At 43.7% G+C, this 22,498-nt stretch overlaps 1 pseudogene; it reads right to left on the reverse strand.

Annotated features, from left to right (window-relative positions):
* Positions 1-21,564: 21,564 nt before the first annotated feature.
* Positions 21,565-21,682, reverse strand: LOC126482642 (5S ribosomal RNA; annotated as a pseudogene).
* Between the last annotated feature and the right edge of the window lie 816 nt (positions 21,683-22,498).

The raw sequence follows: 22,498 nt of genomic DNA on the forward strand, positions 1-22,498 counted from the left end.
TTTGCATTACTTTGCATTTTTCTACATTTAGAGCTAGCTGCCATTCAACACACCAACTAGGAATTTTGTCTAAGTTATCTTGTATCCTTCTACAGCCGCTGAACGACGACGCCTTCCAGTGCACCACAGCATCATCAGCAAACAGCCACATACTATTGCTCACTCTGTCCTCCAGATCACTGTATGTTTTCCCGTATACAACAGCATTGTCAGCGAAGTGTATCACAGTGCTACTGATATCTGTACAGGTAAATGACCTTATTATTTGACAAATCGTGCATTTCTCTCCCCTCCCTCCCCCCGCCCACCAACCCCACCCTATCCCCGCCATCATATCATAGATCACCCTATTCGTTGCTGCCGGTATAACGCTGACGGTATGTAGGAACAATCGTTTACGGTTTATTGTGGGATTTTAAAATATGGAAGAAAATTGTCGGCCCTCCAAATGTGACGTCTGCTCTGTCGAAGTTTATGGAAACGCGATGATAAAAGTTCAGTTTAAAAGTGATGCATCATGTTTAATGATGGCGGAACGAATAGTCATGATGAAAAACAACCAGTATGAGCTTCAGATGCGACTGACGAACTCATATCAAGGAGCAGGGAAAAACCCAACATTATACAAGTTTCACTGTTGATGAACTGACTTTGGCTTTTGCTCAGATTGGACGGTCAATTCCTTATCGAATTGTTACTAGTAATACGGGCTGTAGAAAAATGTGTATCAGATGGATGCTTCAACTTTCCACAGATGAACGCAAAAAACAAGTAACGGGAACTGCAAAGACTCTTCTCACTGGATATAAGGGTGGCCAGTACTTTTTGAACCGCGCTGTTACTGGTACGGAGCTCTGGGTTTTGCATTAAAGTCTTCAAACAAAGCGCCAGTCAATGGAATAACATCGTTCACTGTAACCATGAAAACACAAAAGAGCCAATCAAATTCTGACTACCAAACGGGTTGGCCACGGTTTTTTGGAATCGAAAGTGAGTCCTATTCTTCAAATTTATGGCTAGAGGAGAGTCCATAAATGCAGAGACCCAAAGTCACACTCTTCACCGACTATGATGGCGCCGGCGTGGATTTTTGTCCAGCGCCATTATGTTGCTTCACTATAACGCTCGCGCACATTTTGCTGCGTTTGACGAAGGATTTCCTTCGGCTGTTTTATGTGGAAAGTTTCTGAACGTCCACCTTACAGCTCGGACTTGGCCCTGCGTGATTAATATTTTTTACCCAAACTAAACGTTTTTTGTGTGCGGAAAGCATTCTGGAAATGACGGCGAACAGAAAGAGGATTTTAGAGACCGATTAAACGGTTTGGCCGGAGCTGATTATGTAGAGCGCTTCGATAAATCTTTAAATTTTATATCCGACGGCGTAGAAAAACAGCTAATATATCAAAATATGTTGAAAACAAGTTTACTTTCATTACCGGCATCTTAAATAAAATTGTGTGGAAAAACAAACGTTCTTAAGAAGGACCCTCGGATCAATTGGAAGATTAAATTATAACATCTGTTGGTTTATAATTGCATATTCATATAGAAGACACTTTCATATACGAAATGTTGCAGTGGGGAAAGTAAAATACGAGATAACCAGATTCTGATAAACTCTCAAAAAGTCCGATAAGTTACACATGCAATACTGACAGTTAACAGTCGCCTATTATGGGGACATTATACGTGAAATTCGTTGAAATTTGACATTTTCTGTTTTCTACTTCATAATGTACTTTGGACTTTCCAGAACATTTTGGTATATAATACATTAAAATCTGACAATTATGAGATCTTCAAATGATATTTTGAATGTTGATGTGTGACTGTCAGATTTCGTGGCTACGTATACACTGTCACGAATCAGCAGCAGTCATATCTTGGGAACTACACTGTCTACAAGGCTGTGAATTGCTATGTTTTGCGCCTTCTGCTAGGTCTCAGAAGTTGGCATTACGAATAAACAAATCAGTCCTTTTTTCTGATACTAGTTTTCGTTGAAAGTAGTGTAATTATCGGCTATTTTTGTAGTAAGCTAACTTCTATTGCGCTTTATACACAAATAAAATGAGTATGCGTAAAAGTAACTTCAGAAACGCAAATTTCCGGGAAACAGGTATGTGAGACCTTTTCTTCTGAAGTACTTGAAAACACTGATGAAAAGCCATGTCATGCTTTGTGTCCACCTCCACCAAAACCTTGGTGTAAATATAGGCAAGCTGAATTTTCTGGCACCCTGCATGAATTTACACATAAACATTCTCTTCCTTTGGCAGTAATGGAGGCAATCGAACCTATTTACAGAGATTTGGCAAATCCTGAGCTACTAAAGAAGTGTTTACATGGTAAGACCCAGAACGTGCATGAGTCCTTCAATAATGTTGTGTGGTACCGTGTACCTAAAAATATATTTGTTGGCCTTATGACTCTAATGTTAGCAGTGTCTGATGCTATAATAACATTTAATGATGGGAACTATGAAAGACTTAAGGTTCTGTAGAAGCTAGGGGTAAGATTTGGACAGAACACAGCTAAAGGACTGCGGGAACTGAATGAGCTTCGTGTATGTGAAGCAGAGTTAGCTGCTCAGCAAATGACAAAAGAAGCAAGGAAGAAAAGGAGGAGGCAAGCAGTGGGCTGTTGTGACATTGAAGAAGACACAGACTGTGGGCCAGGGCAATTCTAGTGCATGTCTGAAATGTAAGTCTGTATAAGAATTTGTAATAAAAATAGTTTTAAACCTCAATATCTCTGAACTACATTTTTTCCAATAAATGGTGCGTTTTCTAAAAAAGTACTGATGGTAGAGACATGAAATTTTCACAGCATGCCAAGTGTGAGATTCAACACATATGGAACTAGAGTAATTAAAATATCTTTAGTTATTTTGTTTTTGTGTTCATTTATTTACAAAATCCTGTCAAAAAATTGACTGTTTGGAAAAAAAGATAACATGCCCCACAATAGAATTTTAGCAATAATTCTACTTCAGTGTATCTAGAAAGGTGCATTTAATAATTATGGAAAATTGTAAGTTGGTGTCTTAAAAAGTTTCCAAGGTAATGGGTCACAAAATTCGATAATTTAGCATTGGTGGCATAGGATATTCGATGTCCCCTCAACTGTCAAGAGTGCTTGTATTGCTTACCTAAGCTTTTTAAGAATTACTAATTGACTTAAAACTGTCTCACAACAACAAAAACAGTACAAACTGCCGGTAACTGCATATGGAGGACGCTAGTGCTCCTTTCTTCATGCGACTCTAAAACAATTTACTAGATTGAGGTACTGATCAGGAAACATCATGTGTTTACAAGTACGCCATCGTCGAGGTATAACGCTGTCCTCTATCAGAAACAAAAGAAGACCCAGAATCGAAGCCTGTGGTACACCGTGCGTAGATTCAGATTCTGAGTCACTTTAATCTACCGAGTATGGACTGAGACGACTATGGACTCATTGAGATGGTTACTGACATACAGTCTTGGGAGGTACTTTTGAACACGTTTTCTGAGCACCATCTTGAGCAGATAGCTCAGCAGCCCACATGCAATGGAAATGTCTTATACCTTGTAGTTACAAACAGACTGGCCAGTATCGACAGCGTCAGTGCAGAGACACGGGTTAGTGATTATGATGTCACTTCTGCAACTATGGTTACGAATGATAATAAATCACTGAAGAAGGCTAGGACAATATTTCTGTTGTTAACTGTCAAGAGTGCATATCTTACTTACCTAAGCTTTTTAAGAGTTTATCAGAATTTCGTTGCATTTTACGTTTCACCATTGCTGGATTTGTTAAACGTGTCTTCTATAAGACATATGCATTTTTAAACCAACAGACGTTATTTTTTTTCTTCTAGTTGTTGATGGTTGAAACACTCTAAATTCGTCGAATAAATTCAATTTACACAACTGATTGGCAAATAAAAATGCTTTCTGTGTTCTAATCACTGAGGTCTGCGGCTAGTCGTCGCTACCATGCCGGGTGCAGAGCAGGACTCGGCTGGTGTGGCAGGAAAAAGCAGGTGTGGAGAGCAGTGGGGAGAGGCGCCTTGGCCACGTCAGACCCTGTTTGTCATCGGGGAGGCGCGGCCACTGGCAAAGGCGGCTGACGCCGTGTAGCCGCGTCCCTGGGGAGATTTATGCCGCGCCAGTATCTCACATGCGGGGAGAACAAACTTGCGAGATGTATAAATCTCGCCGGCCCGTTTCTTTCCCTGCAGCCACTGGATTTATAGGCCGCTGCCGTGGCAACAATCTGGCCGTTTCGTAGCCTCCGAGAACATCCTCGTCGGGCCACTTGTCACTGTGCTCGTTATGGGGAAACTCCTGGGAACAGAATCAGGCTCCGCTGCTCAGCTGCCTGTCAATGCCAATCGGATCATTCCGGTAAGGCAATGAAGATGTAGGCCGTTCACTGGCGACAGCTACTGTGTGCACAATACGGTGCAGTTGTGGCAGCTACCTTTGGGAACACTTGCGACTTGGCTAAGGCTTCTGATTGTGAGACCTATGATATCTTACTGCAAAAGTTGTAATATTACGGAATAATAGCCACAGCAAGTTCATGATCTTTATCTCACCTGAATGACGGATAAACATGTACATCAGTTCAGTTTTATTTACCCGACGATGAACACTCAGAATTTGAATCAATTAGATATGGTGTACCACAAGGTTCGATTTTGGGTCCTTGTTGTTTCTGATAGGAGAGAGCGTTGTACCTGGAGGATAGGTTAAACAGGGATACATGGTGTTTCCTGGTTGGTGTTCGAGTAAAGTGACCTATTTTAGAATCAAATGAAGAAACGACCACTAGTGACTACCATAACCAGTTCACGACATCTTGTACTGTTTTTGTTGTGGTGAAACGTGAAGTTGTCCTTTATGCATCGTTTATACAAATTATGAATTCTGCATATTTATGGGCTGTATAATATACTGAAGCTATTCGGGTGATATTGTTAATCCCTGAATTACAGAGTTTTACGGTGAGTACAGTTCTGTACATTTTCGAACCAGTTACATTTCGCACTGGCGGCCAAGCCTTACTTCGTCAGTTGTGCATCGTCTTGTACCTTAAAATGAAGACTGCCTTCTTCGATGGAACACCCGATATTTGCAAATGAATTGTGTCTCTTCAATATTTTAACAATTTTCCGTGTCTTAAAAACAGAAATTTGGGTCAGTTGGCAACAGATTTTGTTTAACTTGTAACTGGTTTTTGATACCACTTCTTCTTAATTTGATTTCACTTACTGATTATTGGTGTGCAGCAGAGTAGCAACGCAACACATAGTCTATTAAATGCAGTGCTGAAAAGATTTTCTCGATTGCAACACATTTAAATTTGAACAGAATATTTATTCCTAGTTGCATCACCATGTTATACCTTAGAATAGTTTTACACAGTCGGAAAAAACATTATTTTTCTGGAGTAATTTTTGTAATTTTTGAGAAAGTCTGCTGCACGCAATCATTTCAAAATGGAATAAGAAACGACAAAAGTGAGGGGATGCCTCATAAATCGTGTCGGACCTTCTTTTGCCCAGCGTAGTTTGTTTATTAGCCCACTCGAAGCGTAAATGGTTGCGAAAGCATACATCTTAGGAACAAATAATCCTGGACAAATAGTGAGTATCGTGACGATTTCAGGGATAAGCGACCACAAGGCAGTAGCTGCTAGGCTGAATACCGTAACTCCCACAACCATCAAAAAGAAACGCAAAGTTTATGTATTTAAAAAAGCTGACAAAATGCTCTTAACACCGTTTTAAGAGACAGTCTGTACTCCTTCCGATCTCATCATGTAAGCGTAGAAAAGTTGTGGAATGATTTCAAAGAGATGGTATCGACGGCAGTTGAGAGATATATACTACATAAATTAATAAGCGATGGTACTGATCCCCCAAGTTACACAAAACGGGTCAGATCGCTGTTGCAGAAGCAGCGAAAAAAGCACGCCAAATTTAAAAAACGCAAAATCCCAAAGACTTGCAAAGTTTTGCAGAAGTTCGAAATATAGCGCTTACTTAAATACGAGATGCTTTCAATAATTTCCACAACGAAACTCTATCTCGAAATCTGGCAGAAAGCCCAAAGAGATTCTGGTCATATATAAAAGCACACCAGTGGCAAGACGCAATCAACACCTTCATTGTGCGATAACAATGGTGAAGTCACTGATGACAGTGTCACTAAAACAGAGTTATTAAACACGGTTTTCCGAAACTCCTTCACCAAAGAAGACGAAGTAAATATTCCTGAATTCCAATCAAGAATAACTGCTAAGACGAGAAACATAGAAATAGATATCCTCGGTGTCGTAAAGCATCTTAAATCACTTAATAAAAGCAAGGCTTCCGGTTCAGATTGTATATCAGTCAGGGTCCTCTCAGAGTATGCTGATGAAATAGCTCCATATTTAGCAATTATATACAACCAGTCGCTCACAGAAAGATCCGTACCTAAAGCTGGAAAATTGCTCAAGTCACACCAATACCCAAAAAAGGAAGTAGAAGTAATCCACTGAATTACAGGCCCATTTCACTAACGACGATTTGCAGTAGGATTTTGGAACATATACTGTTTTCGAACATTATGAAGTATGTCGAACAAAACGATTTATGGACACATAGTCAGCACGGTTTCAGAAAAAATCGTTCTTGTGAAACACAACTAACTCTTCATACTTATGAAGTAATAAGTGTTACCGACAGGGGACGTCAAATTGATTCCATATTTTTAGATTTCCAGAATGCTTTAGACACCGTTCCTCACAAGCGTCTACTAAATAAACTGCATGCCTATGGAATATCGCCTCAGTTGTGCGACTGGACTCGTGATTTCCTGTTACAAAGGTCACAGTTCGTAGTAATAGACGGAAAGTCATCGAGTAAAACAGAAATAATATCCGGCGTTCCTCAAGGAAGTGTTATAGGCCCTCTATTGTTCCTGGCCCATATTAACGACGTAGGAGACAATTTCAGTAGCCCTCTTAGATTGTTTGTAGATGATGTTGTCATTTACCGTCTTGTAAAGTCATGAGATGACAAAAACGAATTGCAACATGATTTAGATAAGATATTTTTACGATGCGAAAAGTGGCAATTGTCCCTGAATAAAGAAAAGTGTGAAGTTATTCACATGAGTACTAAAAGAAATCCGCTAAATTTCAATTACGCGATAAGTCACACAAATCCGAAGGCTGTAAATTCAACTAAATACCTGGGGATTACAATTACAAATACCCTAAATTGGAACGATCAGATAGGTAATGTTGTGGGTAGAGCCAACCAAAGATTGCGAATCACTGGCAGAACACTTATAAAGTGCAACAGGGCTACTAAAGAGCCTGCTTACACCACGCTTGTCCGCTCTATTCTGGAGTATTGCTGTGCGGTGTGGGATCCGCATCAGATAGGACAGACGGATGGCATCGAAAATGTACAAAGAAGGGTAGTTCGTTTTGTATGATGCAGATGATAAACGGGTATTCATTGGACAAATATATTATAGTAAAACTGACACATTTTGACGCAATTTGGGTGCATAGATCCTGAGAAATTAGTACCCAGAACAACCGACTCTGGCCGTAATAACGGCCTTGATACGCCTGGCCGTTGAGTCAAACAGAGCTTGGATGGCGTGTACAGGTACAGCTGCCCATGCAGCTTCAACACGATACCACAGTTCATCAAGAGTAGTGGCTGGCGTATTGTGACGAGCCAGTTGCTCGGCGACCATTGACCAGACGTTTTCAATTGGTGAGAGATCTGGAGAATGTGCTGGCCAGGGCAGCAGTCGAATATTTTCTGTTCCCAGAAAGGCCCGTACAGGACCTGTAACATGCAGTAGTGCATTATCCTGCTGAAATGTAGGGTTTCACAGGGATCGAATGAAGGGTAGAGCCACGGCTCGTAACACATCTGAAATGTAACGTCCACTTTTCAAAGTGCCGTCACTGCAAACAAGAGGTGACCGAGACGTGTAACCAATGGCACCCCAAACCATCACGCCGGGTGATACGGCAGTATGGCGATGACGAATACATGATTCCAATGTGCGTTCACCGCGATGTCACCAATCACGGAACCGACCATCATGATGCTGTAAACAGAACCTGGATTCATCCGAAAAAATGACTTTTGACATTCGTGCACCCAGGTTCGTCGTTGAGTACACCATCGCAGGCGCTCCTGTCTGTGATGCAGCGTCAAGGGTAACTGCAGCCATGGTCTCCGAGCTGAAAATCCATGCTACTGCTAACGTCGTCGAACTGTTCGTGCAGATGGTTGTTGTCTTGCAAACGTCCCCATCTGTTGACTCAGGGATCGAGACGTCGCTGCACGATCCGTTACGGCCATGCGGATAAGATGGCTGTCATCTCGACTGCTACTGATACGAGGCCGTTGGTATCCAGCACGGCGTTCCGTATTTCCCTCACAGTCATTGGATCTCGACTAACGCGAGCAGCAATGTCGCGATACGATAAACCGTAATCGCGATAGGCTAGAATCCGACCTTTATCAAAGTCGGAAACGTGATGATACGCATTTCTCCTCCTAACACGAGGCATCACAACAACGTTTCACCAGGCAACGCCGGTCAACTGCTGTTTGTGTATGCGAAATCAGTTGGAAACTTTCCTCATGTTAGCACGTTGTAGGTGTCGCCACCGGCGCCAACCTTATGTGAATGCTCTGAGAAGGTAATCATTTGCATAGCACAGTATCTTCTTCCTGTCGATTAAATTTAGCGTGTGTAGCACGTCATTCTCGCGGTGTAACAATTTTAATGGCCAGTAGTGTATTTCCAATGTGCTCATGGGATCATATTGACCCGAGTGGTACTATGAGGGTTAAACACTTTTTCTTTGTATGGAAATGGACTGCCCGGCTGCTGACACTTGTGATGTCTCAGGTTTACAACCTGCTGAGTAAACTCAAAGAACAGCCTTGCAGGACAGAAAGAAGAAAATTTTTTGTGCCCCATACATATCAACCGTGTAGACAGGGCGCAGATCAAAACTAGATGAACAGGTTGCATACAGGCATTCAAGGTGTCATTCTTGCCACCGTCCATCGCTAATTGGAACGGCAAGAAACCTCAGTCCATGGGACAGTAAAATCTACACTCTGCTGCAAACTTGACAGTTATCCACGGAGTATAGATGCAGGTGAGTGTGGAGTGTAACAACGTACCTATACATCGAAATTTCACTCCCCGTGCCCTAACGCCGCGTCTCTGCCGCAGACAGCGTTCCGCGGTGTGAACGGCGGCGCCATTGATAGAACCGCAGCCACAAGGGTGGGTTGGCTTTTGTCTGTTCCGTCGAGGGCAGCGTTTCATGAGACGCGCGAGAAATGTGAGGTGTTAATCTGGGTGACAGTTTGAACGCTGAGGAGAAATGGGAGCGGGCAGACGGATAGACGTGTGGTGGGGGGAGAGGGGGCGTGGGAGGGTGTCGGGGTGGGCGGAGAGGGGGGGAAGGCATTGTGAGGGAGACAAACAGCGCCAGCAGCTCTCGCGGCCGCGTTAGTCAGCATCAGATCTGATCCCGCCTGCCTGGCTGCCTCACGTTCTCCACGTACCCCACTCATACACCTGCACTCACTTACGATTTCACTACAAACTCTGCAGTTTTCGAATTACGACACTACAATTAGTGTCGTAATTCGCTGAGCAACAGAATTAAAGGATCAAGTTTTTTAAAGCCCGCAATTGCCCCCTGCCCCCCCCCCCCCCCATCCTCCTCCCCCTCTTGCCCTCTTGCAACGCTTAAGTTTGAAATTTTGCTCAAAGGTGCACACAACCTTCCTCTGTAATACAGTGTGTGACTTGGGTTAATGATGTCACATTGGCACCGAACTTCATCACAATTTTTATCAGTGACAAAGTGGACGTGTCACCTGATGAGAAGTTTGTCACAGCACCTCTTGCCCACATTCCATCCCCTTCTTTTGACGCCTCTGCGATGGAGATTAGGACCGCGATGCACAACGTATAAATCACGTGGTTTTCTTATGAGTGGCTGAGGAAAACATTCCAGACACACCCACTAGCTCAGAATCGGCAGGAAAAGGCCTCAGGGAGTGGCATAAAGAACCTCAATGAAACAACCCCTTTACTTGGCGCATTGATTCCCACACATTTTACAGCCGAAAATGACAGTTCGCAGTAAGACGAGCAACACGAAAATGTTCTTGACAACCTTTGAAACTGACCACAGCCTCGGAAGTTTCAACCCTTCTCTATTCACATTGTACAGAGTGAGGGGGCGCAGTGTGTAGCACAGTGGACACGCACTGAGAAGGATGACGGTTGAACCAGCGTCTGGCCATCAAATTTAGGTTTTTTGCCATTTCCCTAAATAGCTCCGGGCAAATGCTGGGATGGTTCCTTCGAAAGGGCACGGCCGATTTCTTTCCCCATGCTTGACACAGTCCGAGCTTGTCCCCCATATCTAATGGTCACGATGTCGACGGGACGTTAAAGCCAATCTTCTTTTCCTTCCTTCCCTCTAAGGACATTGTACGTGATCTGACTCCTTTGGAGTGCAGCATGACTGAAATTTTTGCTCTCATGTACAGGTAGGAATCATCAGGGACCGTTCAATGCCATTCGACTAAATTTGACTGGTTCCAAAGTAGCAAAGGGTGCTTATGCATTTTATTCCGTCGTATTTCGCGTCCACTTGGTGTGATCACAAAAGGGGGACGAGAGCAGTGCGACATTGACATATGCGTGAATAAAATTAGCAACGGTTCGTTCTAAGACCACCAAGCAGGGAAAAACCCTCGGTGCTACCCACTCCCCTTTGTTGAGAACCTTAAACATGTGCCTGCACAGACAAAACCTGTGTTGACAGTTCCAGGCGCCTGTAGGCAGGCTAAGCTGCTCCTCTAACTCCGCTACACTTTGTAATATTTCTGGCTTTGCAGCCGTCATATTCGGCCACAAGAAGAATTTTAGAGAAGTTGAGAAGGCAGCTGTCGCAAGATGACATAATGTGGTGTGAGGTAACTATGACTGATGGCTTGTTAGGTACGGGTGTCGTGAGAAAGAGGACCTAAATTGTGGTCTTTCTCCGCGATTGGCTGCTGTGTTCGGAAGCTGCGGGCCAAAGTGGTAATCTTCCATTATTAATATTTGAAAAGTTAAAGAACGTATTTACTTGAATTTCAAATTAAAGTATCTCTCATTAGCGTGATATCATTCCATTATTTCACAAGTCTTAATAACCAACGGAATAATGAACGATTGCAAAACGAAAAGGCAGACGAAGCACCTCGGTGATCTTCGGTCGCGCCTAACTTGGATGGCGGGTGAAGTGGTTCGGCGGTAACATCAGAGCTCATTCGGCAGTCTCGGAGGACGAACATGTTGTCCGCCGCAGTATTAATTAAGCAATATATGATTATTTGAACACTTAGTTGAAAACAATGTGATACTAATTTCGGAAATATGCAGTTCAGTAATTTGCTGAAGAATAAAAATTATTTGTGACTCTAGAAGGAAATGTAATTTTGCAGTTCCTCGTGTTCTGTTAACAAAAAGCGAGAGGCATCCCGTATAAACAAACTGATTGGAAATTTAATCATTTCTAAAACAACAGTTCCTCGCTAAGAGTTTCTTACAGCTTCAAAATTACGGATTCACGATATGTGCTGTTTTCTGCACAGGAGACAACAACTACAGAAGGCTACAGATTGATGAACGTTTATTGGAACTTATGCATTCCACTCAGGGCGGTGGAATCAAATAGGCACCTCTCGTGTACTGTAATCCTAGTACAAATGACATCAGTGACACATCATCTATGGTAACACAGAAGAGTTATGAAGAAAAATAATTTTGAGGAAAGGGATTTATCACACACAAGTAAAAATCACTTCTCCCTCACTCACTCTTTTTCGACTTGCCGATAACTGTTGCTCTTGCAACCATTAGTGGGCCATTAAGAATAGGAGAGTGTTGAACGGGTTGCCGATCTGCAAGCGCCTAGGACTCCATTACGAGTTACGTCTGTATAAATGCATTTTCAAAATTCTCAATAAATTTGGGCAGGTGCCAACGAGAGTTTTGCCATACCGAGGAATCTTAAAAGAACCTTTTACCTTCTTATTCACGCACGTGTCAATGTTGCAATTCCCCATTATAACGCCACAGGAGGACACAAAATAGAAGCGCCGAGAAGCAAAAGCATCCTTTGCTGCTTTGGATCACGTTCGAGTTCCGTCGAATGGTTTTGAACAGTCGCTAATGGCTCACCACGTACAGAAGAGGAAATACTGAGGCCTCGCTGCGCTCCAAACGGGTGCGATCACCTTCGATGCCGATGCAGCCACACAATGTCCCTGGAGGAGGGTTGAAACGCTGGAGGGTGTCTCCAGTGAAAAGATTGTGAAGAATGTCTTCCTGCTGCTCATCCTATTGTGGCTTTGTTTTTGACAGCGAAATGTATGGGAATCAACGCCTCAGGGAAATGGCTGATTTCATTGCCGCGGTTTATACCTCTCCCAAAGGCCTTTTCATGCTGATTCTGAGCGGCAGTCTGTACGGAATATATTTCTGAGCGCCGCCGTTCTCGTCCCCATCACATAGGCGCTGAAAATTGGGGTGAAATGTGGGTAGGAGGCACTGGGCAAAATTGTGGTAAAGTTTGGTGCCAACGTGACGGCATTGCTGTGGCCGAGCTGTTCTAGGCGCTTCAGTTCGGAACCGCGCTGCTGCTACGGTCGCAGGTTCGAATCCTGCCTCGGGCATGGATGTGTGTGATGTCCTTAGGTTAGTTAGGTTTAAGTAGTTCTAAGTCTAGGGGACTGTTAAGTCCCATAGTGCTCAGAGCCATTTGAACCATTTTTCTAGGGGACTGGTGAACTCAGATGTTAAGTCCCATAGTGCTTAGAGCCATTTGAACCAATTTTTTCGTGACAGCATTAGCCCACCTTACACATCATGTGAACTTCTGAACTGTGGCCTTCATCTCGCACGTGTCGACACATGATGTTTGAAGCGTCGTCGAGCTCAAGGTTGACGTGGCAGGGCGCCACGCTTTTGCACCATAGCGAAAGAAGGTCGTACGCACCTTTCAAACTTAAGCCTCACAATGGACTAGAATTACGGTGCTTCGTAAAGGTGATACTGTAATTCTTGTGCAGCGTATTAAAGGTTGATTCTAATGTAACATAACGTACATTCTCGGCCACTACCAAAATGTTGCTTGAAATTGTCCATTTCTTTCCGTTTTGAGCTATTAAGCTGTATTTAGTTTACCAGCTTTCTTCGTGTAGTTCAAGCTTTTGCGTTTTATTTCACTTTTAGAAACTTTACCCAGCTTTACTAGTACGAACTTGAAGTCAGAACCACTTCTTAATCGCAGAGACACAACACGTTTTGTGCAGGATAGCTCGCCTGAAATAATCCTACAAAACCGGTTAAGGAAGCACTGATAACTTTAATTTATAGAAAAGCCTTTTGAAGCAGTTGAGGCATTCCAATCGAATCACGAAATCAAAATAGCTTGATTCCGATACCTAATTTTACTTAAAATACAGTCCGCATCTCGTTGTCTAGTGATTACTGTTGCTGCCTGCAGATCGCGTGCTCCCGGGTCCGATTCTCGGTCGTATCGAAGAATGTCTTCACTCGGTTCGTGTTGTCTTAATAATTTCGTCTCATCTTCGACGTGGCATTCGCCGAAGTGACGCCAAATTGAAAGACTTGGACCAGGCGGCCAAGCAGTATACGATGGGTGCTCCCAGCGAATAATACCACACGATTACTTCACTTAAAAGACGATGTTTGAATTATTGTTCGTTAACTGTCATAATGCCATGCGTAGCAAAATCCACTTTCAGGTTTGTAACCGTCTGATCAAACAGATCATAGAGTGTGGTTGATTAAGTCGCAATTTCAAAACGCTGTAAAAAGGAGTCGCTGCTCAGAATGACGCCGAATTTGAACGGAATATTATCGAAGAAGGAGGAAAGGTTATAGAAAAGAATTTAACCAAATTTTCACACTAGACGGCGCTGTAAGCTTCATAACAAACGATTCAGCCACAAATTACACACGGTCACAATACGATGGCGTGAGTTGCACGCTAAACCGACTGTGCTGTGCAATGTGCATGACCGCAGAACTTTGACATTCAACTGTTGTGACAGATCGGATGATGTGGGCGCCCAGGCTGTAGGGAAATGACAGCTCGAATTGTGGCATTTCCAGAAGGCCTCCGCAGTAGTTACTTCACTGGCTGTGGAATATGTGGAGGAGAATACATTGCGTAAAAATGATTCCAACCACTCATCCATGCTGTTGTGTGTTGGAATGTTGCTGCGCAAATGACGGTACAGGTAACAGGACCCGCCTCCTCGAAAAAATGTGCCCCTCGATAAGTGATACCATCAACCGGCCCCACATAGTTAACTTTACAAAATAAACCGGTAGCGGTTGATGTGCGAGCGGATTCTCCTTTGCCCACATTCCACGATTCTGTATACTTACAGCCGGCCGGAGTGGCCGAGCGGTTATAGGCGCTTCAGTCTGGAACCGTGCGACCGCTACGGTCGCAGGTTCGAATCCTGCCTCGGGCATGGGTGTGTGTGAAGTCCTTAGGTTAGTTAGGTTTAAGTAGTTCTAAGTTCTAGGGGACTGATGACCTCAGCAGTTAAGTCCCATAGTGCTCAGAGCCATTTGAACCATTTGTATACTTACAAGTCTGTTGAGATGGAAATGGGCTAACTCTGTCCACAGAATGTTCCATGCCATTCATTGTCCACTTCCAAGCAATCAAGAAATTCTAGAGCAAACATTTGTCTCCCCGGCAAGTCAGCATGAAACAACTCCTGAACATGGGTAATTTTGTGTGGATAGCTATGCAGAATGTTTCATAGAGTTTTATGTACCGTCTTCACAGGCATGACCAAACTCAGGCAATTCCCAGTGCACTGCAACTTTGCACACCAGCGCTCGATCACCTCCTGCAGTGCTGCAGGCTTTTTTTGCTGCTAACTCTATTCTCGAAACATTTTGCAGACAGTATTAACGTATAGCGTGGAATGTACCGGGAAAAGTTTATCATAATTCAGAAGATATGACGTCAAATACTGAGAGGCCCGAAAAACTGCGCATCATGCATGGCGTTTTAATTTATTGGTTGTTTACTACTAACTGTTTCACAAAACATTTCGCACAAAGTAGTCAGATATACCACTGGATGTATCCCGCACAAAGTAGTCGGATATACCACTGGATTTATCCCAATGTTATTAAATTACACAGCACTTACTTCCAAGAGATAGGACGTCATAAAAATGAGCTGCGTGAAAAAGAAACTGCAGGTGAATCTCGCTAGACATACAGCTTGAACTGTGTACAAGTACGTGTGAATAATGTTAAATATATGTGAAGTACACTGATAAGCCAAAACATTATGACCACTACCCACCGCGACGTTGGATGCTACTTCGTGGCGTTGCGGGCACTTGACGCGGTAACAAAACTATGCGAGCGGAGCAGACGCGGACAGATCACCGTAGCGAAGATATGCGCTGCAAATGGCGAAATCCATTGAGACCGGCGTCTTTGACGAAGGACAGATATTATTATTCAGAGACCGTGAACGAGCATCTCGAAAACGGCGAAGCTGGTCGAATGTTCACTTGCTACTGCCGTAAACATCTACGGAAAGAGGTAGAATGACAGTGAAACTATCACTAGGCGCTAAATGGTTGGACGTCCACAAGTCGTCACAGAGTGTTGGGTTCGGAGGCTTGTCAGCTCTGTAGTGTAGGTTAGATGGTGATCTGTGCCATTTCTGCTGAAAGAGCACAATGCGGTTGCACGAAGAAAGATGAACGGCGGCTCAAAATTTGCAGCACGCAGTCTGGTGGGAGCAGTATTATGCTATGGGAGACAATCTCCTGCGATTGCATAGGACCTGCGGTAGTAATCGAAGACACGCTGACAGCTGAGAACCACGTGAATCCCGTCAAGCTTGATGTCTTCCCCGACGGCGATATCATCTTTCAGCGGTATAACTCTCCGCGTCTCGGAGACAGCACTGTGCTACGGTGGTTTGAAGCTGATGTCTCGGCGACCAAATTTGCCTGATGTAAGTCCTATAGAACCCATCTGGGTCGCTATCGGGCGCCATCACCGCATACGCAAATCAGCGGCCCATTATTTACGCTAATTACATGACTTAAGCGTAGACTTCTATTCCCACATACCTCCACCGTGGTCTAGGGGTAGCGTCTGTCCCGGGTTCGAAACCCGCGACCGTTTGTATCTCGATTAATATTCAGCACTGGCGGCCGAAAACTTCCGGCATAAGTCACACTCACTCTGCCAACGGCGTTATCAAAGAGGGAGGAAGGGAGGGCAGAGGTTCATGGCACCCTCTTGTCCCTGGGGTGAAAAACTGCTCGTAAAGGCAGAAGAATGACGATGCAGAAGGCAATGGAAACCATTGAATTAAGACACATGACGCGTATCCACAGCACATGTGCCCCGTAATTGAAAGAGTGTCACGATGATCTCTCGATTGGCAACAGATTCAGGAATAGTCCTCTATTGGCATCTTCGGGAGGGGACTGCCAAGGGCGAGATGACCATGAGAAAAAGATTGAATAACCAAAGAAACGACAAATTTTGTACGAGTCGGGGCGTGCGATGTCAGAAGCTTGAGCGTGGTAGGTAAGTTAGAAAATCTAAAAAGGGAAATGGAGAGGCTTAATCTAGATATAGTGGGAGGCAGTGAAGTGGAATGAAAAGAAGACACGGATTTCTGGTTAGGTAGGTATAGATTAATGTCAACAGCAGCAGAAAATGGTATAACAGTCGTAGTATTAGTTATGAATAGGCAGGTGGGGAAGAAAGAGTGTTACTGTGAACAGTTCAGTGATAGGGTTGTTCTTCTCAGAATCGACAGCAAACTAACACCGACAACGATAGTTCAGATATATATGCCAACGTTGCAAGATGAAGATGAAGATATAGAGGAAGTATAATACGAGGATATTGAAAGGGTAATACACTACCTAAACGAAGAGGAAAATCTAATAGTCACGGGGGACTAGAATACAGCTGTAGGGGAAAGACCTTACAGGAGAATATCGACTTGAGATAAGGAATGAGAAAGGAGAAAGATTAACTGAGTTCTGTAATAAATTTCAGCTAGTAATGGCGAGTAGTCTGTTCAAGAATCACAAGAGGAGGCGGTATACTTGGAGAAGGCCAGGTGATACTGGAAGATTTCAGTTAGATTACACCATGGGAAGACAGAGATTCCGAAATCAGATACTGGATTGTAAGGCGTACGCTGGAGCAGATACAGACACAGATCACGATTTAACAGTGGTGAATAGTAGGTTGAAGTTTAAGAGATTAGTCAGGAGAATCAATATCCGAAGAAGTGGTGATACAGAAGTACTAAGAAATGACGAGATCCGTTTGAAGTTCTCTAAAGCTATAGATACAGCAATAAGGAATAGCTCAGTAGACAGCGCAGTTGAAGAGGAATGGACATCTCTAAAAAGGGCTATCATAGAATTTGAAAAGAAACCATAGGTACAAAGAAGGTAACTGCGAAGAAACCACGAGTAACAGAAGAAATACTTCAATTAATCGATGGAAGAAGAAAGAACACAAATGTTCAGGGAAATTCAGGAATACAGAAATACAAGTCGCTGAGGAGTGAAATAAATAGGAAGTGCAGGCAAGCTAAGACGAAATGGCTGCAGGAAAAATGTGAAGTCATCGAAAAAGAAATGATTGTCGGAAAGTATGACTCAGCATATAGGAAAGTCAAAACAACCTTCGGTGAAATTAAAAGCAAGGGTGATAACATTAAGAGTGCAAAAGGAATAACACTGTCATATAGAGAGGAGAGAGCAGATGGGTGGAAAGAGTACACTGAAGGCCCCTATGAGCAGGAAGATTTGTCTGATGTAATAGGAGAAGAGACAGGAATCGATTTAGAAGAAAAAGGCGTTCAGTTTAGAATCAGAATTTAAGAGAGCTTTGAAGGAGTTAATATTAAATAAGACAGAGGCCATAGACAACATTGCATCAAAATTTCTCAAATCATTGGGGGAAGTGGCAAAAAACAACTATTCACGTTGGTGCGTAGAGTGTATAAGTCTGGTGACATACCATCTGACTTCTGGAAAAATATCATTCACACAGTTCCGAAGACTGCAAGAGCTGACAAGTGCGAGAATTATCGTAAAATCGGCTTAACAGCTCATGCATCCAAGTTACATACAAGAATAATATACAGATGAATGTAAAAGGATAACGAGGATGTGTCAGATGACGATCAGTTTGGCTTTAGGAAACGTAAAGGCACAAGAGAGGCAATTTTCACGCTGCGGTTGATAATGGGAGCAAGGCTAAAGAAAAATCAAGACACGTTCATAGGACATGTCGACGTGGAAAAAGCGTTCGACAGTGTAAAATGGTACAAGAAGTTCGAATTTCTGAAAAAAATAGAGATATAGGAAAAGACGGGTAATATACAATATGTGCTAGAGCCAAGAGCGAATAATAAGAATGGACGACCAAGAACGAAGTGCTCGGATTAAAAAGGGTGTACGACAGGGATGTAGTCTTTCGCCCCTACTGTCCAATCTGTACATCGAAGAGGCGATGATGGAAATAAAATTAAGGTTCAGGAGTGGAACTAAAATTCAAGGTGAAAGATTATCAGTGATAGGATTTGGTGATGACATTGCCATCCTCATTGACAGTGAACAAGAATTGCATGATGTGTTGAATGGAATGGATAGTCTAATGAACGAAGAATCTGGATTGAATGTAAATCGAAGAAAGACGAAAGTAATGATAAGTAGCAGAAATGAGAACAGGGAGAAACTTAACGTCAGGGTTGATGGTCACTGAGTAGATGAATTTAAGGAATTCTACTACCTAAGCAGCAAAATAAGCAATGGCGGACGGAGCAAGGATGACATTAGTAGCAGACTAGCACAGGCAAAGAGGGCGTTCTTGGCCAAGAGAAGCCTACTAGTATCGAACAGAGCCCTTACTTTTAGGAACAAGTTTCTGAGAATGTACGTCTGGAGCACAGCTTTGTATGGTAGTGAAACATGGACTGTGGGAAAACCGGAACAGAGGAGAATCGAAGCATTTGAGATATGGTGCTACAGACGAATGTTGAAAATTAGCTGGACTGATGAGGTAGCGCGAATCGGAGAGGAATGGAATGTGTGGAAAACACTACAAGAAGGAGGGACAGGACATCTGTTAGGACATGAGGTAATGACTTCCATGGTACTAGAGGGAGCTGTAGAGGGCAAAAACTGTAGAGAAAGACAGAGATTGGAATATATCCAGCAAATAACTGAGGACGTAGATTGAAAGTGCTATTCTGAGATGAAGAGGTTAGCACAGGAAAGGAATTCGTGGCGGGCCGCATCAAACCAGTGGAAAGACTGACGACTGAAAAGAAACAAAAATCCTCTACAAATCTACAAACTGTCGGATCCCTGATAGGCAAAATCAATTATGTATTTCACTCCAAAGACGTGCAAACAAGCTATTAAGCACGTGGTCATAATGTTTTGGCTCATCGGTGTATATTTAATACGTGCGTACGTGGGGAAAGCTACAGGCAACTATTTCAACCTAATTTGGTACACATATTGGTTACGATCTGGAAAGAAATACTATCGGGGAAAGAATTACCCGTGTCTTATGCCGGTATTACACTATCAAATTTCTTTGTCAAAGATTTGATCAAAGATGTGATCAAATATTCCGTCAAATATATTTGACAAAGATCTTTGACGTAGCGCTAGAAGGGGTAATACACTGTCATCATATTTTTCGTTAAAGTTCAAGATGGCTGACAACAACAACTTGTTATTAACCGCAGCAGTTGCATGTACCACAATTACACTGTGTGCAAATGCGGAAGAGAAGCGGCGGGAAAAAAGGAATCATACCTGGGCGAAGCCGTGGGTTTTACGACGACACGATAAAAGCATTCATCAAAACTTGGTACTTGAGCTTATAGTGGAGGGCGTCAAGTCGTACATCAGTTACTTAAGAATGGATGAGTATACATTTCTGTATGTGCTCAGTAAAGTGTATCCTCATATCACATAGCACAATATTCACTTAAGAACTGCTACATCTGCAGAAGACAGGCTCACTGTAACACTCCGATTGCTTGGGTTAGGTTAGGTTAGGTTAGGTTAGGTCAGGTTAGGTCAGGTCTCCAATCTTCTTAATCTATTTTTGTATTCAGGGTGCCTCACGTTGTAAAGCGCCTCATCAGCTTCATACATCTCTATTAATTTTGTAGTTGTCGGCACACACCAGTTGTATTTACCGCGAATGTTTATAAAAACACTACAGACGACAGAATGCTGCAGCGATGCTAGGGCTTCATGTGGTAACATGTCACATTGCAGTGAACAGAAGACAAGCGACTTCTTTGATCAAATCTACAGCGAGGCCCTAGATTTGATCAAATATTGGACGACATTTGACAAAGTTCCCTATTACACCATCAAATATCTTTGACAAAGATATTGGACAAAGAAGTTTGATAGTGTAATACTGGCCTTATTGGGGTGAGCGTGACAATGTGGAGAGAGAAGGGGGAAGGAGGACATGGACACCCATAGGGGGGTGGCGGAGAAAGCACTCGGCCGGCGAAGCGTGCTGTTGTCAGTAGCGGCGCGGCGGATGGACAGCGCGCATCGCCTTCCCTCGGGCGAGGCGGCACCCTTCAAGGTGATGCAGTCGGTACGTGGGCTGCATCGCTGACTCGCGAATAGAGCCGAGTGGCGTGCGTAGGACAGCACACTGCACCCGCTTCAGCCGACCTGCCGCCGCTGCTCAGCAGGAAGTGTACAGGGCCAGGCGGGATCAAACCGCGACTCTCAGCATCTTTGATGCAGCTGCGTGTGCCCTCACAGGGGATAGCGAACAGCGACAGCGTGTGCCAGTACAGGGCGATGAACAGCGAATGGCGATGGCTAGGCAGCTAGATGGCCCAGGATCGAATTCTGGTCCATCAACGCAGGCGGCCAACTGGTGGAAAGGCACCAAGTTGGCAGCATACATACTGAGCACAGGCAGCGGCCTATGGCTAGTGAAGATGGTGGCGGCTTGCTTACTCGTCTCGGCTCGAAGACTGCCAAGGACCTCCCTTCGTAACCGCATAATGCCTGTGTGATGAAATACGTGGTATACAGGGTGATGAGAAACGGTAGGCAGATCGCTGCATGCCCAAATTCAAGCGGTCTACTAGAGACGATTTCACCAAACGTATTCTTCGTTCGGTTTCCTTAAAAAAAAAAAAAAAAAAAAAAAAGCGCTCAGTCTTCAGGCCACGAGTGGCCTACCGGGACCATCCGACAGCCGTGTCATCCTCAGTGGAGGATGCGGATAGGAGGGCCGTGGAGTCAGCACACTGCTCTCCTGGTTGTTATGATGGTATTCTTGACCGAAGCTGCTACTATTCGGTGGAGGAGCTCCTCAACTGCCATCACGAGGCTGAGTGCACCCCGAAAAATGGCAACAGCGCACGGCGGCCGGGATGGTCACCCATCCAAGTGCCGACCACGCCCGACAGCGCTTAACTTCGGTGATCTCATGGGAACCGGTGTATCCACTGCGGCAAGGCCGTTGCCCTCGGTTTCCTAAAAGCATTGAAAAATAGGTCATTTGACGGTAGTAATGGTAGAACCCGAGCCAAATGCTGAGCAGTTTCGTGTGCTATCATCTACGCTTTGAAAACAGCTGACACTATTATTGCTTATGGCAGGCCGCTTGAATTTCAGTGCGCAACGGCGTGATTGGTTAGCTCAAAGCTAATTAACTCGCAAAAGGCGCAATATATCGAATTTTTTTTTCTTAAAGGGTATTTCCAAGCACAACCTGCCCTGCAACACCCTTAAAAGCTTTGCAGACTGTTTCTAATCACCCCGTATATGCAAGACTGGTCTGCTAGTGTTTTTGAAGCGAAAAGTGCCCCTGGCCTTTCAGTCATAACGGGTCGGAGGCGCTGGGTGTGAAACTTGCCCAGCCACGACATGATTTGCACCAGCTTTCCTGTCAAGTCAGCGCCTCCAGAAGCCCTGTCGGTGCTGTGATGTGTAACAACTCCCGCTTTCAGAGGTCCTGGACGGCATATTCTGCAATGTCAGCTTAGTGAGCACATTTTCTTGTGACAGTACACCTAACTGCAGAGCTGTCTTGCGACACTCTCTTTTTGATTTCGTGTTACTGAGGCGGTCACAAGAGCCGTCTTCTTCTCCAGGCAGTACCGTGGCCGAAAAATACGGACTTTGACAATAAAACATTACATTAGTGTATTTTATGACACAAATGTGATAGATTTATAACAAGTAAGCAAGTACCTAAAATGGTACTACAAGACGCTGACAAGTTTACACCTTTCAAGTTATTTTTTTAAAAAAATCCTTTAAAATCTCATGTTGAATACG

The sequence above is a fragment of the Schistocerca serialis genome, chromosome 5 (assembly GCF_023864345.2).
Source record: "Schistocerca serialis cubense isolate TAMUIC-IGC-003099 chromosome 5, iqSchSeri2.2, whole genome shotgun sequence".
NCBI classification, from domain to species: Eukaryota; Metazoa; Arthropoda; class Insecta; order Orthoptera; family Acrididae; genus Schistocerca; species Schistocerca serialis.